Below are 18,395 nucleotides of genomic sequence, written 5' to 3'. Positions count from 1 at the left end.
CAAGATGACCATATAGTCAACCATAGGTATTTGGACAGTGATACAGTTTGTTTGTTTTTTGCCTCCAAAAGCTACCATGCTAAATTTGAAATGAAGTAATTAAGCTCTGAATGAAGTATATACTTTCAGCTTAAATTCAATGACTTTAACATCCCTTTATTGACTGATAAGCAGTTTCATGACAAAGTTTGGCTCCTTATTTAATGACAAATTAAGCACACAAAAAGCCCAAAAAAATCAATGCAGGAATGTTCTGGCTCCGGTTGAAACTAAAAATTTAACACTCTTTACAACTAAGCAAAAAGACATGCTGAACCTTAAGTTGGATGGAGTACAGTAGTAGAAGACCAGGCAAGAAAAGGACTACAGTTGACATTGGTGAAATTAAACTGTACACTTAAAAACTAGAATATAATCCTTGGCCTGTCCAGATACAATTGATGTTGCTCTGTTTCACCCAGGCATAGGCTTCATGCTTTCTGATGGTATAATTCTAGTTCATCCTGAGAAATAATAAGATGTGCTGGAAGCTGCTGAATAATGAGGATGGAAGCGATTTTGTTAAATTAAGACACATGATTAATGACATAATTACAACTAGAACTATTCAAGCAGCAATGCATTGCCTATACACTGGAATCTTGTTAGAGGTTTATTTAAATGTTTGCCATTTTCTCATTTATATATACAATCATATTAGTTTTTTCTTTATTTGTTTATTTTAAATTGTCTCTTGCTTTTAAGTTGCATCATAACGCAGTTATTTAATCTGCTGCTTTAGTCCCAATTAAAGTGTCTATGCCTACTGCTGTGCTTTTTCTCCCAAGTAATAATATACTCTTTTTATTTTTTTATTTATGTGCAATAAAAAGCCCACAGGTAAGTTTTATGGCTAAAATGACTTGTTAGCAGTATGTTCCTAAAAGATGTCTAATACAAAGAGGGATCTATGCAAATAGATTGAATTACGACCTACAGTGTGATTTTTTTTTTAGTATGAAAGTCACTTCAAAGCAGCACATGTAGGAGCAAGCAAATGTTATAAAAGTGCAGGGATTATAAATGTGGAAGATTGTTTTCTCCATTGGGAGTCAAAATGCAAAAACAATTATTTTATGTTTCACAAAAGGCTGTTCCATGTACATTAGGAACAGAAATACACAAACAAAGCTCTCTGTTAACCGGGATTTTAAATGGTGTTGATCTTGCCACAGAATTATGCATATAATTATGCATATAAATATGCATTATGCATATAAGATTCAAGTTTTCTGGACGTTTCTTTGTGATTTAAACTTTCCATGGCTTTAGAAACCTATTTGCACTGCAGTTACATATTGTCTACTTAACAAATTTTAACATTATCATCTTATATTCTACATATATAGCTACATTCTAAAAAAAACTCTTTGGGGTAAACAATTAAACTTTAACCAAAAGTTGAAAAAAACTTTTACATATACGTTTGTTAATAAAATGATATATAATAATGTCAACAGTTAATTAAATTTTTTTTTTAACTATTATAATTGCATGCAGATATGCAGATCAGCATTCTTTATTTCATGATTTTACTGTAACAGTGACTGTATAAATTCTATCTCAGCATATCTAAGTGGATTTTAAGGTTAAAAATATATTTTTTTGTTTGGGAAAAATTGCTACACATTCAAACACCATCTTTATTGAGGCATTTATTTTTTAGATATTATAATTATTTACATTTGGTACTGATCAGACTAATTCCCAATATGGTGGAAAATTTGTGGACACCAGACCTGAATTTATCCCATTTAATCCCCATTTTCTGTTTTAATAATCTCCACTCTTCTCACAAGATATTCCACTAGATTTTGGAACAAGAGACTGTCTTTATGTATATAGCTTTTTCACTGGGGACTCCTTATTACTCTCAAAGCTGATCTGGTACCTATGAGTGTTAAATTACTTGCAACCATCCAAAATATATTTAATTACGGCATTATAAATAACACAAACAAACAAACAAACAAACACATTTTTGCCAAAAAAATAACATTCATTAGTGATATGCAGTTGTAGTTCTATTCATCAGATTTCCAGAGAATCTGCCTTTATTTTTGCTCCACAAACCCGATAATGGATTTGCCCTCTTATTTTTGGACATGAATGACATGCTTGGTAATTTTTCAAATTATCCCATTTGTCTGCTATATTCCTACACTACTATGAAAAAGTCTGTAAATGGTAATGGAAGTTTGGGGTGTGGTTTTAACATTACGCAGCATTTATATTCCAGCGGAAAGAGAGAACAGCTGTAAAGCTTTATTTCCTCCATATTTTGTTTTTTATGTGATGATCCCTTCAACGTCCCTCAGCATCTTTCAACTGTACCTAAACATTTATTTTAATGTAAGAAGGACAGATCTCATTACTGTTGATCTTTTTGTTGGATTTGTCCTTGTTAGATCATTATTTAGCAAAACAAAGTGGAGCAAGGACTTTAATGAGCTCTCAGCTAGAAGAAACATTCAGTTCCTTGACATAGTATACTATTGTGTGCTTCCAACATTGTTTTCTAGTTAATTTCTAATAATATTTTGAAGTTCCTAAAATGTATAACTTCATCAAAGGTTAAACCTAATAGAGAAGTGGTTATTTATTTACTTTTATAAAAAATCAAATTTATAATATGCAGTATGTGAGTGCGGTTCATGTTTTTGGGAAAAGCATGGTTGAAATTTAAATGATGAGATGTTTATGTAGTGTGAAAACAAGTGACAGATGCACAGTGCAGCAGCAGCCCTTTGACAAAAAAAAAAAAAAAAATGGGCTGCAGTTTTTAAAAATATATTGTCTGGAGGATTCCACTGTATGGGTCTGGACTCAAAAGCTGTTAACTCATCGTTAATATTATAAACACTTGTTAAGGCATATAAGGTCATGATTATTGCCAACATCATTGGATATACATGCACATATGCTTTATACTAATTTAAGCAAAATTAAATAGGTTGGTGGATCGAAAACATGAAGATTAATGATCCTAACAAATGTAATAATATGCAGTGCCTGTCAAACGTTTGCAAACACATTGTCTTTTATCGTTGTTTAGAGACACATGCATGTTTTTTAATGTATATGGAACAAACTGGGTAAATGGCAAAACCACACAAGAGTTGGACAGTAAATGACTTGATTTGATATTTTGTCTTCAACTGAAGAACTTATATATGATGGATAACAAGAGTGAAGATGTGACCAGACTGCCTCACACCCACAGTCAAATCCTGAAGTGGAAGCTTAATGCTTTGGGGTTGTTTTCGAGCAGAGATGGTTGGAGACTTACTCCGGGTAATAGGAATAATGAACCAACAAGCGTATCAGTCCATACTTCATGCAAATCTGGACTGTGGCTAATTGGAATCAACTTACCATACAGAAAGGCAATGACCCAAAGTGTACGTCCAAGCTCTGTAAGCATTATTTATATAGCAAAGAGTCAGCTGAAGTATAATCTATCATAGAATGGCCTGAACAGTCACAGCAGAAATTGCCCAGATGGCAAGAGTGTGTAAAGCTCCTATTCATAATAAGGGAGGATTTTTCAATAAAATAAAGTTTAGCATTTGTACATTTATATATTTATTTCATTAAAGTATATCATAAATTTCTTGATTCAAATTAGCCAAAGTCCAGAATTGCATGAATTGCATGGTGTTAAAGTATGGAATGGTAGCAATGTTGGTTCAGTATTCCTTTCACCCAGAATAAGTCTTCAACCTTCTCTGATCCAAAACAATCCCAAACCATTAAGCTTCCACCACAATGTTTGACATCTAACTAACATCCTCTCTCCTGTTCTCTGTCACACATAAGTTCTTCTGTTAGAGCTAAAGATGGCACATTTGTCTAAATTCCAATCATTTACTGTCCGATTCTTTTGTGTTTTTGCTATTTATCCTGACTTGTATATAACCAAAAGGAACATGCCTGTGTCCCTTAAAACAATAAAAGACTAAGTTTTTCCAAACTTTTGACAGGTGCTGTGAATAAAATGAATAAAATAGATCTAAACAGCTATAACAAAGTCTATTGTTTAAAAGTGCTATATAAATCAAAATAAATTGAATGAATTTAACTGTTGATCTCATATACCACAAAACCCATTCATTTCATATGACAATTCTGTTTGTGCAGTATTTTCGGTAAAGGTGATTTAAGGCTTCAGGCAATAATATTTAAGAGGCAAATGTTAAATTCTATCATTATATAGTTGATAAGGGATGTTCCACTTCCAAGCCCATTTAATATCATTTGCTTCACACTATCTTCATCAACTCACCATATCAATTAATCACATATAATTCTATTGAATATTCTGAAATACCATGACAGTGAAAGAGTATATATGCAGAAGATATAAAAGTACCTGGAGCAATAATTAACTCGGTAATAATTTGTGCCCAATATCAATTTCAGCCCGATTCCCTAATGTTTCATTAAATTGAAAGCGAATAATTAAATCAATTTTACACCTCTGCACTGAAAGGAGGTTAGCCTGATGGTGTATGATACAGCAGGACAATGCCTCTGTATGATCTATAGTTTAGCTATAGTGGCTGCAGCAATGAGGAACTCCCCAAAAGCAATTAATAAATCCGAGAAGATATATTACTTGGCCATGAATACTGAGTTAGTAACGTTCGAAAGCATATACTCACACGTGCACAGTTCTAGCACATGCATGGTCCAGCAGTTTCTTTCACAGTGCTTTGAGAAGTGTAGGGCATATAGAGGTGAAGCACTCAGAGAGGACAGAATTGGGCTCATTCATGAGGCATAGCTGGGTATTTATATGGGCTCAGCACATCTTCATCCCACAGGCGAGAATTTACAAATAGAATTAAAATGGAATGCCTCAGCTTTAATTTTCTGATGCAGTGACCCGTTCCACCGTGGTGTAATGGGGGATCCCACTGTGACAATTAGAATGAATCACTCCTGAGCAAAATTTGCCATATGGATTCATGCCTCATCAGGAAGTGAATTGACTTAAATGATTTCTCTGATGGAACCTAGAGACGCTTGCTCTCCCGGCCTGCCATTCCCAACCGTGCCCCTACAGACGTGTTGAGGATGATAACATGGTAGTACAGCTCGGTGTAGATAATTTTTCTGACTACATTTCTGGTTGTGTAAGTCCCCATTAAAATGGCGAGTTGACATTATGAAGGACAAAACAGCAGGGCGGCAGTAAGTCTAGTCATCATGTATTTTAAGCTGCATTTAGAGAGCATTTACTCATGCTGACAACACCGTGCTGTCATGTTTATTCAACCTAACCTTCTTAAAAATGAATATACATGTTCAAGCTGATATCTAAATCGATTCATGTTGCATTCACATGAAAACACGACCACTCTTTGGATCATTTATTTGAGTAAGATTTTGGAGTCTGAATTTATGAGCTAAATGACAAATATTTAAAATTAAGGTGCAGTCCTTGGCATAATCCAAATTCGAGCCCTTTGCCAATATCTTGCACAATATATAAAGGGCCTCATTTATTCTAAAATAGGACATAATCTTCATTTGAGAGGGCAAAAATCTATATTTAAATGATGCAACATCAGAATATTGTTTGTCTCATTATGGTTTACCACTAAATTAATCAAGGGCCATTGGAAGTACTTAGTGTCTGAAGTGGGAACCACTTTATTGGTCTGAGTTCTGTCATATACATGAGCTTAAGCACTGTAATTACCATGAATCATTTAGCTCTGTACAACAGAGATTAGCAAGAGGTGATGGCATTTATACATAGAGACATATTTTGCTTTGCCAAATAATATTTTCAGAGTCTAAAGCAGGAGCAAAAGCACAGACAGGGACAATCAATGCTGGTGAGCCATTATTAAAGACATCAACATCCAAACTGTAGTAAGTTGGCAAGGTTTTTGGGGCAAATAACAGATGATTTCCTAATTAACCTGCTCAACAGTGTACCTAAAAGGACCGTGTCAAAGGATTTTGTCCCTTTGTCCCAACCCTGGGTAACCAGGGTTGGAGCTTGGCCACACCGTCAGCTTATGACTGCATTTTTACTCATTTTTTATTAGGAATAATACATGTTTCTTAGCAATAAACCCTTCTCTTTAGTGCCAGACACACACACACACACACACACACACACACACACACACACACACACACACACACACACACACACACACACACACACACACACACATACACACACACACACACATTGTCTCCAACTTGTATTTCCTGTTTTCAGTCATATCTACGATGGTAATAATGCAAAACATAAAACTTTGGTTGCTTTTTATTAAGTATGGAAGGGATAAACCTCAAATCACAGTCATTTTTATTCATTCCATAAAGCATGTTATGGAAAATAAATATGTCCACATTAGTTGATTAGGATGCTTAAGTTTAGTGTCTCACAAAATGAAATCATTTCATGCTTTATGTACAGTATCTCACAAAACTGAGCACATCCCCTCAAATTTAATTTATTATATGTAAGAGACAATACTATAGAAAATAAAATTGGATATATTTTTGAGTAGTAAATGTGCAGCTTGTATAGCAGGACAGATTTAAGGTCCTCTAAAAAAAAACATGCAGCCATTATTGTCTAAATAACTGCCAACAAAAGTGAGTACACTCTAGGTGAACACGTCAAAAATGTGTCCAAGTGTCAATATTTTGTGTGACCAACACTGCTATCTAGTACTGCCTCAATCCTCCTGGGCATGGAGTTCACCATGTAGCTGCTGGATGTTAGACACATGGCGCTTCTCCACCTTCTGCTTGATGATGCCCCACAGGTGTTTAATAGGGTTCAGTTCTGGAGAAATATTTGCCCACTTCATCACTTTCCTCTTCAGCTTTTTTAGCAATGCAGCTTGCCCCTAATTGGTCAACTTTGCAAACAAAAACGTGGCTCCACCACTGATTACACAAAATGTAGATCTCACTCATTTTGGTAAAAAGGTAACATAAATTGTTAAGTAAAGAGTGTGAAGTGAAGAGTAAAAAGAAACCTGAACATGAAATACAACAACCAAGGAAAACAAATTGAGACTTATATACATGTGCTAATAAAGAAAGCAGGTGTTAAAGGGTATTGTAGTCCATTGCCATATTCCTGACACCAAAAAGAAAATCTGACATTTATGTAAATATTAAACAAGATTCTATGTTGTTGCCAATAATATAATTGGTAATGATAACTGTTTGATAAAAATAGTAAAAGTCATAAAGTATTTATGAAAAGGTAATGAAATTAATGTAGATAGATCGGTCTTTCCTGCTACAACCTTATGCTCCTCAAACTTATTTGCAACACATTCAAGGTCACACCACACGCTACAAAACAGTTTAGGATGTGAGGGTTCATTTCTCTTCCCCTGTGTGAAACTGGACCAACATCTGCTATAAATGAATCCTCATTTGGAGAGTAATCTGCTGCTCTTATGATGCAGCACTGCCAGTTTTAACTAGCGCTTCTCCTACATCCAGTCTGTTGACTCTCTGTCTTAGTAACCCACAGGATGATGATAGCTGTTAAACAAACATGTTTTTTTTACAGAGATATTGTGTGTATGAATTAGGACGAATATTGTCCTTTACAGCACAGAGATAAAATACAATATTACAAGTTTACTGTTGTCATCACTAATCCTAAGTAATTTTGTAAAGGCTTTGCTTAGATTGATGTTTAAAAGGCAATACATTTTTTTTTCCCTATAATCAGAACGCACTGCTTCATTGTGCAAATTGCTTTGTTGACTGGAGTTCTAAACTTTCCATTCATAAATGTAATTATTTACTGGCCTTTACCCAAATGTTTATAATATGAGAAATATCAGATTTCACAAAATCTCCTACTACTTGGGTTGTGTTGGCAACATATTGTCAGTGCACAAGTTCAAAAGATATGCTGTTATTTATACAGATCTCCTTATTCAGAGTGGTGGTACATCGGTGCTTAAGTTGATTTTATGGTTGGCTGATTCCGATTATTAGAATTTCCTGTGTCCGGTCATGCGAGATGGGCCTTTTTCAATATTGTCAGACTGCTGGCTTCAACAATTTGCCTTTAATCCAACAAAAAACGCTGGTAATAGAACACGTGAAGTCAATCTGCAGATCTGTTTTTCCCACACAATGTTAAAATAAAAGCAAAAACCTGAGACAAAAAAACCCCCAATAAAAGCAGAAATATTCATATATGAATGAAAAGATGTGAAGCTTTAAAATAAACAACTAATTAAAGTGCATTATATCTCTACATATAATGCTTTATTGATAAATCTAATACAAATGAGCATATTAATGACTGAAAATTATTTTTTGTATTAATTAAACGAAATTACATTTCTTAAATACAGCTTCAATCATTAGAATTCAGAAGCATAATCCACCACACTAAATTTTTACATTAATAAATGTTACTTAATGTGAGCAGAAGCGAATGAAGAAACCAAAACCTGAAGCGTGGAACATGTAGCAAGGAAACATTCTAGAATCACCAACCATGGATGACAATCATGAGTGCGGATCAAAGTTAGAATTAAATGCACATCAAGGGTGACAAGGGACACATTTTACTAATCATTGACATGTGTGTAGGTCATGTGACATGAAAATGCTGATGTGAGATGTAGTCCCGTGGCTATAGGCACAATCCTGACAAGCAAAAGTACAGCAGGAAAAAGACTTAAGCTTAGGCTTCCAGGAACAACCTTTTGCTGTTCTTTTTTTTTTTTTAAATACATTTTTCCTATGCATGTCAATAAATTGCATGTACAGTTTCATGTAGCTGTGTATCATAACTGAGAAGGTGTATAATGCAAATACAGACCAAAACAATCCATAAAAACCATTACTTTAGACATATATCAGATTTTATATAAGATATGATATGATTTAGACAATCTATGGACAGTTGTTAAAAAATCAAAACAACACCATGAAGACTACGAACAAGACACATTGACCAGGTGGCAGACCCAGTGACACATTAACACAACAATAATAACAAAAGTTTCAGATCGAGCCTTTGACATATTAGAACTTTTATCGAGGTGCTAATTAAAAGGCCAACAGCATGTATGAGTCATGCTGAAGAATAGTTTAATGCTGATTTTGACACCACCATGACAGTTCCCTTGGTTTTATAAAATGCATACATTAATGCTTACAGTTGCAGCTCACTTTAAATGTAAATGTAGTTAATACAAATTTTTTAATTATAACTAATTGCTTGTGTACACTTTAAAAACACACAGAGTTGTTTAGGGTATTACTTGTTTTCATGGGCTTTATACTTAAATTAGGCTGGATAGCATTAACACTAAATGCACTAATGTTGCTGGTTTTTAAATAATAACAGTTCAATTTTGTTAATTTGAGTGTATGTTGTAATTCCATGGCATTACACTGGCCAATTACTGTTACTGGAGTGTCCTGCAACAACTTCTGGTCCCTCTGTTGTGTGAAAAATGGAGTACATCCTCTTTGAATGATATGGTTTTATGTATCAGGATCTTTTGCAAAGCTCAGAAAAAAATAAAAGGTAATTACTACCTTATATCTCAGTTTCTACAGGTCTCAGTTAGCACGTTGTATGTTAAAGTTAATGACAGTACAATGAGAATAATACACTAAACTTCCAAAAAAAAGTCACCACCTGAATTTGACTATATATATATATATATATATATATATATATATATATATATATATATATATATATATATATATATATATATATATATATATACATTAGTATTATTAGTATAGTAGTATTACAGTATTTGTTTGTTATTGGTGCGTCATGCACTATAGGTCTGATCTGGACAAAGAACAGAAGGAATGTGGTCTAGTAGGGGGCTGCTGGTCTCATCCTGAAATCCACTGCATGCTGTGTTATTAGGCAAAAGCAGTGCAACAAGACTGAGTGTTTGCCGAAGCCCTGTCTCCGGGTACATCTAGTTATCACATCTCACACTTGGCCACCTGCTGAGTTCAGAGAGCAAACCGCACTCTCTTCACAAGTCCTTAGTGTCCCTGTACCGAATATGGAAAACACACTCATGAATATTCATGTTGTGGTCATGATAAAAAACAATAAGATGCAAGGAGCAGCATGGATTCCTGTGGAGGTTTGGAAGAAATACAGTAATTTAATGCTTGTTGCCAGTTGAGCTCATTTTTATTCTGGGAAAAACAAGTAAGAGCACATTGCCAACTAATGCATCAAAGATAAGTGTAAAAGCAGACCTAATTAGTGAGAAAAGAGTGCTTTTGAAATCATTGGTTTTACCTCAGTGGAAGGATGGATGGATGAATGGATGGGTGGATGGATTGATAAATAAACAAACAAATAAATATTGGGCAGAAGAATTTTGGGCAAAATGTTTAATTTTTTTTTTTTACAGCAATAACGGTGACAAGGCCTGCAACTTAATTCATTTATAGAAATGCTGTAATTGCACCTTTCTTCTTACAAGAAAACAACAATGTTAACATTCATAATTACTTTAAAGTGATCCGGAGCAATAAAGAAGTAATTTCATGTTACATTCCATCAGAACATCCAAGGGAACACATCCAAAAACGATCTGTCCCATCACAAAGAAACGATTCTCTAAACTATCATGCAGAGTGAGGTAGGCAGCACGTTTTAATATCTGATGCATGCAGGCTTGTTGTTTTGCTGCCAAATGCCATTTTGAAAGGCTCCAAGCTCTAAGTGTGTGGATTATGGCTGTCTAGAGTTGTCTAATTCCTGTGATAATAGGATAAAGCTGCTTCAGCTGGTGAAATCTGCATGGAGAATGGATTATTTGAAGGTTTTTGCCAAAGGGATGTTGAACCTGAGAGTTATCATCCTAAACAGGCAGGTTCTCAAGAGGACACCTCACCTCTTCAGGTCATAGAGACAAATCTTCATGTCTATATTACATTGGATGAGCATAGATAGTATAAGGAAGTATGTCAAGTATTTTTAGAATGTCAATTCCTGCAAACATAATTAGCTACATTTCTGTGATGGTATTTCCAAAGATGTGTTTATCTTGAGTTTAGGCATGCTCCATGAAGCCAGTGAAGTAGTTTATGCATTTTCCCCGATACTCATTATTGAGAGAATGAGTATTTCCATGCATGCAGAAGCAATTACAGATCATTTTGCATATGTAATTTACACATCATGTCAATATGTCCTCAATTATAGCCAACGGTCTTGCACAGACATGGTACACTCTTTGCACAATTACCATCTGAGTGCTGGATGAAGCAGTGGCTGCACCATTGATCCATATCTAAATCACTGATAATGCCCTCATCAGGATTCCATTGTTTCCAACGCATCAAATTTAACCGTGATTATAGCTCAGCCAATAAACAGAGAAACTCTAATAGGATTGTTTGAATACATGAAGAAATCAGTGCTTTGATCTGACAATAAAGCAAAAATGCATGCAACTCTATTTAGAGTTAAATATCTCAGTACCAATTTTGGAGACTTAAAATTCTCATTACTCTTTTAATGCTTGGTAAATGATAATGAAATTACTTCTGAATGCATCTCATCAGCAATAATGTGAGAACAAAACTGCTAATAAGAACAACAACAGGTGATTGGTCTCACACTCAATACAAAAAGCTTGTTCCCAAAGCAACTAATACCTGTAATGTTTTATCCTTTAATTTGCAATGTTATAATATTTAAATCGAACAATCATAAATGTGTGAATATTTTAATTAACAGCATGTATAAATCATTGCCATATGGAAATTCCAAGAAGTAGAGTAACCAGCCTTCTTACTGTGGGTTATGTTTTCTTAAAGTAATTTTTATGCTGCTACTCATTTATAGAATCTTTGATAAAAGTTTAGTGTAATGTTATTATTTATACTTTGATATCAGAGTGGTATATTGGGGCAGGGAAATCTGGCAGGTGACCAAGAGCATATAGTATAACTGTTTAAAGCAAGAAAAAAAAATGTTAGCAGGCTACATTAAACTGCTTCATTTGTATTGACAAATACAGATTATCACTGTGCTTCCTGAACATGAAGTCCTGCTTTTGGTCTTGCCATGACCCCGGTAAGGTACTTGAGGTCTTGATTCCCACTGCTACTATCATTAGTAGATTGCCTTGAAAACTTGTAGATCTGTTCTCTCAGATAGATAGCATCTTTGGGACATGTTATTTGTTGGTTTGGCCCCTCACAATGCATCCATCCGGCACACCTGAAGACATTCCAGAAAGAAGAGACACTACTACATAGGTCTTATACTCCCTAATGTAGAAACTGTTTTAAGAATAATGCACACTCTATCCAATGAATTCAGTTCCAAGAGGACTATCCATCTACGGAGACTACTGAAACGTGGAAAGACCCTGTCTATGTTGTGGCCATCCGATTATTTGATCACTGGCAATTTGCTCAAATGTGATGTTGAAATGAGGAGCTACCCATTGAGTGGTAAATAAATTTGGTGGGTTGTGTCTATTCTAGATTCAGTAGGAATTAATCAGAATGAGAATCAGAATCCGGTTTATTGGCCAAGTGTGTTGACACACAAGGAATTTGGTTCCAGCTGTTAGTTACTCTCAAAGTACAGACATAAATAAAAACTATACGATTAGAATGATTATAAGACCCACTTAGTGGTGGACACACTCTTGATTTAACACTAACATTTGGATTCAATATAAAAAATATAGTCATAATTCCACAGCCTGAAGCTATTTCAGATCATTACCTTATCTCTTTTAAAATCTTCCAGTGTACCTTACCATGTTACGTACCTCACCACTACAATAAGCATGCATTCATCTCCGTTTGACCTCACAGAGCTCAACTGGGCCACTAAATGCATAGAATCAACATTTTGTTACACTCTAGATCAGTGGTCCCCAAACTTTTTTGCGCCACGGACCGGTTTAATGTCAGATAATATTTTCACAGTACGGCCTTTAAGGTGTGGCGAATAAATACAACAAAATAAAATGATATGACCGGAATAAAAAACTGGTATTTTCTAAATCTAATAATAAACGTGAATCCACTGTGTTGGTTGTTGTTCATTTTGCTCGCTTGGGTGTTTGAATTTAGCAGTTATGTATTATGTGTTTGTGGCTGGAGCAGCCCCTTTAAGAAGGTAGCAGATGGAGGTAAGACATGTGACCGGCAAACATCTTGACATGCATCAAGAGTGAGTCATAGCCAGATGTGGTGGAGAGAATCTGGTAATTTTCCAAAATAAAACATTGTGCAGAGAAAATAAATAAAACGGAAATAATAATTTATGTATTCTTTCTGTGCGGCCTGGTACCAATTGACGGGGGTTGGAGACCACTGCTCTAGATGATGTAGCTCCAATTAAAACCAATATGATTAAGAAGAAAGAATTAGCACTGGGGTATAGTGATCATAAATGCACATTAAAACTGACCACTGGAAAATTAGAGCGTATATGGCATCAAACCAAATTGACAGTATTTCAGATAGCATGAAAGGAGAGCCTCTTGAGTTATAGAAAAGTTCTTCAAACAGATAATTCCAGAAGTTGAACCTGTTCTAAATATAATAAACTCTTCCAAGTCAAGTCAAGAATCTTTTATTGTCATTTTAACCATATATAGATGATGCCGTACACAGTGAAGAGAAAAAAACAATCCTCCTGAACCCTGGTGCTACATAAAACAACAATCACAGAAAACACAGGGCCAAGGACTAGTAAGTGTCCTCACCACATAAAGTGCATGTGTGCAACCTAGAGCAAACAGTGCAAAGACAACACAAGACAGTGTAAGACAAATACACAAAACACAAAATAGCACCGCCAGTAGACCTGTTGTATATTGCACACTGCAGTGTGTAAAAAAGTAAAGTGAACATTGTAATTAACAAAAATGTAAACAAAATGTTGTGCAAAAGAGCAATAGCAGCCATCCAAAAAAAGATGTGCATAAACGGCATGTAAACCGTTTGTAGTAATGAAGTAATGTAATATGAGTGGTACTGAAGACATGGATGTGTGAAGTGAGTACAAGTGTGTGTTGAGTCCGGGTTGTACAGATCAGTCACACAGTTTGTGTGTGTGTGTGTGTGTGTGTGTGTGTGTGTGTGTGTGTGTGTGTGTGTGTGTGTGTGTGTGTGTGTGCGTGCGTGCGTGCATGATATTAGCACTGGTTATGTACCTGAATATTTCAAATAGGCAGTTATCAGCTGTCAGCTGTCCAACTAGCTGGCCAATATCTAACTGCCCTTTTATCTACAAGATTTTAGAAAAGGTTGTAGCACAGCAGTTATGCTCACACCTAATGCAGCATTTAACACCATTGATCTTAATATCCTCCTTGCTAGACTAGAAGATCTTGTTGGAATAAAGGGAACAGCTCTCTCTCCTGGCTTGGGTATTATTTCACTGATCACTATCAGATTGTTGATGTAAATGGTGAGTTCTCCACACTCTCTGAGGTAAAGTTTGGTGTTACGCAAGGATGCAGCTAGAAGTTACCTTTTTTTTGTATCAACTCTGCGTGGTCTTTTTGCCTCAGTGTGTACAGCGTTAAAAGACCTTGGTGTAAATATTGACCCTATATGTCCTTTGAGGCTCTTGTGAATAACATTAACAGAATAGCCTTCTTTTACCTTAGAAATATTTCTAAAATTAAAAATGATGTTACAGGATGCAGAAAAATTGGTTTATGGTTTTGTTACATCTAGATTGTAAAGCGATTGTAAAGCGACTGTAACGCTTTACTGTCTGGGTGTTCTAGTATGTGCATAAATAAGCTTCACTTAGGCCAGAATGCAGCAGCAAGAATCCTTACTAGATCAAAAACATATGACCACATCACCCCTGTTCTGATCAGTCTACACTGGCTCCCAATTAAATCTCGCATTGATTAAATAGTAGTGAAAATACTACTACTGACGCATAAAGCACTTAACGGTCTCGCGCCGCAGTATTTGATTGAACTTTTGTACCATGATGATCCCCAACTCCTACTTAGATCAAAAGGTGCAGGCTATTTGTTGGTACCTTAAATAATGAAGACTACAGCAGGGGGCAAATCTTTCTTTTATAAAGCCCCACAGTTATGGCACAGCCTTCCAATTAGTGTACAGGAATCAGACACAGCCTCAGTTTTCAAGTCGAGGCTAAAAACATATTTATTTAGTCAAGCCGTTTTATTGGTAGGTAAGTAAAGGAGCAGATATAGTATTTTACATAAAACTGTAAGAAATTGCCTCCCTATTTAAACAAGGTGCTTGAATTGAGAATATGTTTCTAAGGTTCATTATAGTTTTAAATGATTTTGTTTGTAGGTTATCCTTCAGTTACTCATGAGGGGAATAAAACATAATAGCTAATATGGCATAAAAAAAATTGAAGGCACTATAGTAAAGAGATTTAAAGATGTATAGATGGGGTACCGTTTTAACATATCCATGCAGCTAAAAGAGCTGTCTCCAGAGGTGATGACTACAATTGTTAAGCCACATATACTGCACATTCACTACTGTGCACTCAGAAAAGTAGTCTGCCACCACACAAATAATGTGTCATGTGCACACAAAAGTTCAACTCCAATTTCATTGATGTTGAATTTCCGAAAAATTTAGTAACAGGTTTTGTAACAACAGACTTCAAAAATATATTTATTCATAAATAAATAAATAAATAACCATGTAAGAAGTGAACAGATCTTTCTCAAGTTCCAGAGAACATTGCTTTGCCATTTGCTGTTCAGATATGGGTTTGGGTACAGTTGCCAAATTTAGTTTTTGTGGATGATTTATGATTTATGCATAAATCTAGTCTGCCCATATGCTTTTCTTCAGAGTTTGCATGAATTTGAGATGTTTAACAGCAGAACACACAATGTAGGGGCACTTTGCCAGTCACCGTCCAAAAATGTGTACATCGTTACAGAATCTCCTTTATCACTTCTACTAGGATAAGGTACCAAAAAAATGGAAAGAAACGCTGAAATATTTTGAAAAGAATTTCTATATTTTAGGTATGCAATAAATTATTGATAGACTAACACATAAGTGATAGCGGATAGAATCATTTTGTTTTAGTTTAGTATATGTGTTTTAAAAGAATGTAAATTCAAACACGACTGGGAAGTGTGTGTTGCTTGTTATATTTCGATTTATAAAACGTATTTTTCTTATTGCAAATTCTTACCATTGTCTTCGGAGCATCGTATTCTAATGGCACCAGTTTGTACTTGAATCAGTTACGTTCCTAGCCATGTGTCTTGTGTTTTATTGTTTCCTGGTTTTGATTTTCATTATTTTATTTTTTTTGTGTTTTGACCCCTTCTATGGACTTTGATTAGGAGTCTTGTATTGGCCTTAAGCGGGACTATTTGAACCATAAAACAAAAAAAATTGGTTCTTTTACTTAAGTCAAGGAGGTCTTGAAACGTCGCTAAAAATGAAATCTTCTGCCAACCGTAATTTAACACGTACGATGCACATATTGAAGATTATCACTGATGAATGGCAGGCTTATCAGCAACCCTTAACATATGTTGGATTTCAGCATCATCCCATATGGCATTGAAGACATTTCATGGCTCATAATACCAAAGAGCCCACACACAAGACTTGGAACATATGTTGCAGATATTCAGTGTAGTATGGAGTTATTTTGGAAACTGCACCGCAAAACTGCTCAAAGAATATTTAAGTCCTGGCTGAAGACGTGCCATAGATTTAACAAAATATGTGGACTATTGCATGACATTATGTCTTCCAGTTCATTCCTTAGTTGGTAACAATAGAGATTTAGCATATTTTAATAACTTGAACAAACAAACAAAAAACCTCACAAAAGAAAAAACACCTTCCTGAGGCAACATTATCTTAGAAATTTCTATGGGATTGGTGATATACGTAATACCTTATGAACAATACTTACAATAAAGTATGCTTTCAATTCATAATGCACCTTTTAATCATTTGATGAAATGTAACACATTTTCATAAATATTAAATCATGCAACAGTCTGTATGCATTATAATATGCTATGAATGTGTTCATAGGTCATCATGAATATGGTCATTATAGAAAATGTTCCAGTCACTAAATAAGCCAAATCAAGCAATAAATGTCAGATATATGAAAAAATTACATTACTTTTGCCAAAAGCAGGGTTTATGGCACCTGAAAAAGGAATATCTAGATAATATGTAGCCTTCATTGAAAATTAGACACACTTATCTGCCTGTATAAAATATGTACAATACAGATAATTCTTTCACATTAGATCAACAAACACAATCCAATTGTGTAGTGTGCATTTATTCCACATCACTACTTCTTACCCCAAAAAGTCATGCCACCTACTTGCCCATGCATCCATCCAATGTCTCCAACCACAGTCCATCAACATGTGGAACAGGACTATTGTTCAGCTCCTTGTCAGAAATTGAGCAAGCTTGTGGTCAGCCATAAAACCAATGAAGCCAAAATAGAGCAGAAGGAGAAAAATGAGAGTCTGACATCAGCAAGCATAGACATGTCACTATTGACCTGCAGCACAGTGGCCAGTGAACACAACTGAAGAGAACACAAATTGCATTTCTCTACACTAATGTTAAGATCTACACTAGTGTTAATCTTCCTTTTCTTCTTCTTTCGCCTTTTTCCACTAGGGGTCGCCACAGCGGATCATCCATCTCCATAGCCACTGTTTTTTTACATCTGCCTCATTCACACCAACCACCTGCATGTCTTCCCTCACCACATCCACAAACCTCCTCCTTGGTATTCCTCTTTTCCACCTTCCTGGCAGTTTCATCCTCAGCATTCTTCTACCAATATATCCCATGTCCCTCCTCCTTTTTCTCTGAAACGCCCTACATGCGTTATTTCTCTAATAAACTTATTTCTAATCCTGTCCATCCTCGTCACTAACAACTAAAAACATGTTCAGCTCTGCTACCTCCAGCTCCACCCCCTTTTCTACCTCCACCGCCTTTTACTCAATACCACTGTTTCTAAACCAAACAACATCGCAGGTCTTACCACCACCCTATAAACTTTCACTTTCACCCTTGCAGATACCCTTCTATCACAAATCACTCCTGCCACTCTTCTCCACCCACTGCACCCTGCCTGCACTATTTTCTTCACTTCACTAAAACACCCTTCATTACTTTGCACTGTTGACCTCAGGTACTTGAACTCATCCACCTTCACCAACTCTTCTCCCTAGCGACTGTACCACTCCGCTGCCCTCCCTCTGATTCACACACATGTACTCTGTCTTCCTCCTACTGACTTTCATTCCCTTCTCTCCAGCGTGTACCTCCACCTTTCCAGGCTCTTCTCAACCTGC

Source organism: Silurus aristotelis (assembly GCF_946808225.1).
Source record: "Silurus aristotelis genome assembly, chromosome: 6".
NCBI classification, from domain to species: domain Eukaryota; kingdom Metazoa; phylum Chordata; class Actinopteri; order Siluriformes; family Siluridae; genus Silurus; species Silurus aristotelis.
The sequence above is the reverse complement of the archived record's forward strand: the minus strand, read 5'-3'. Positions refer to the sequence as shown.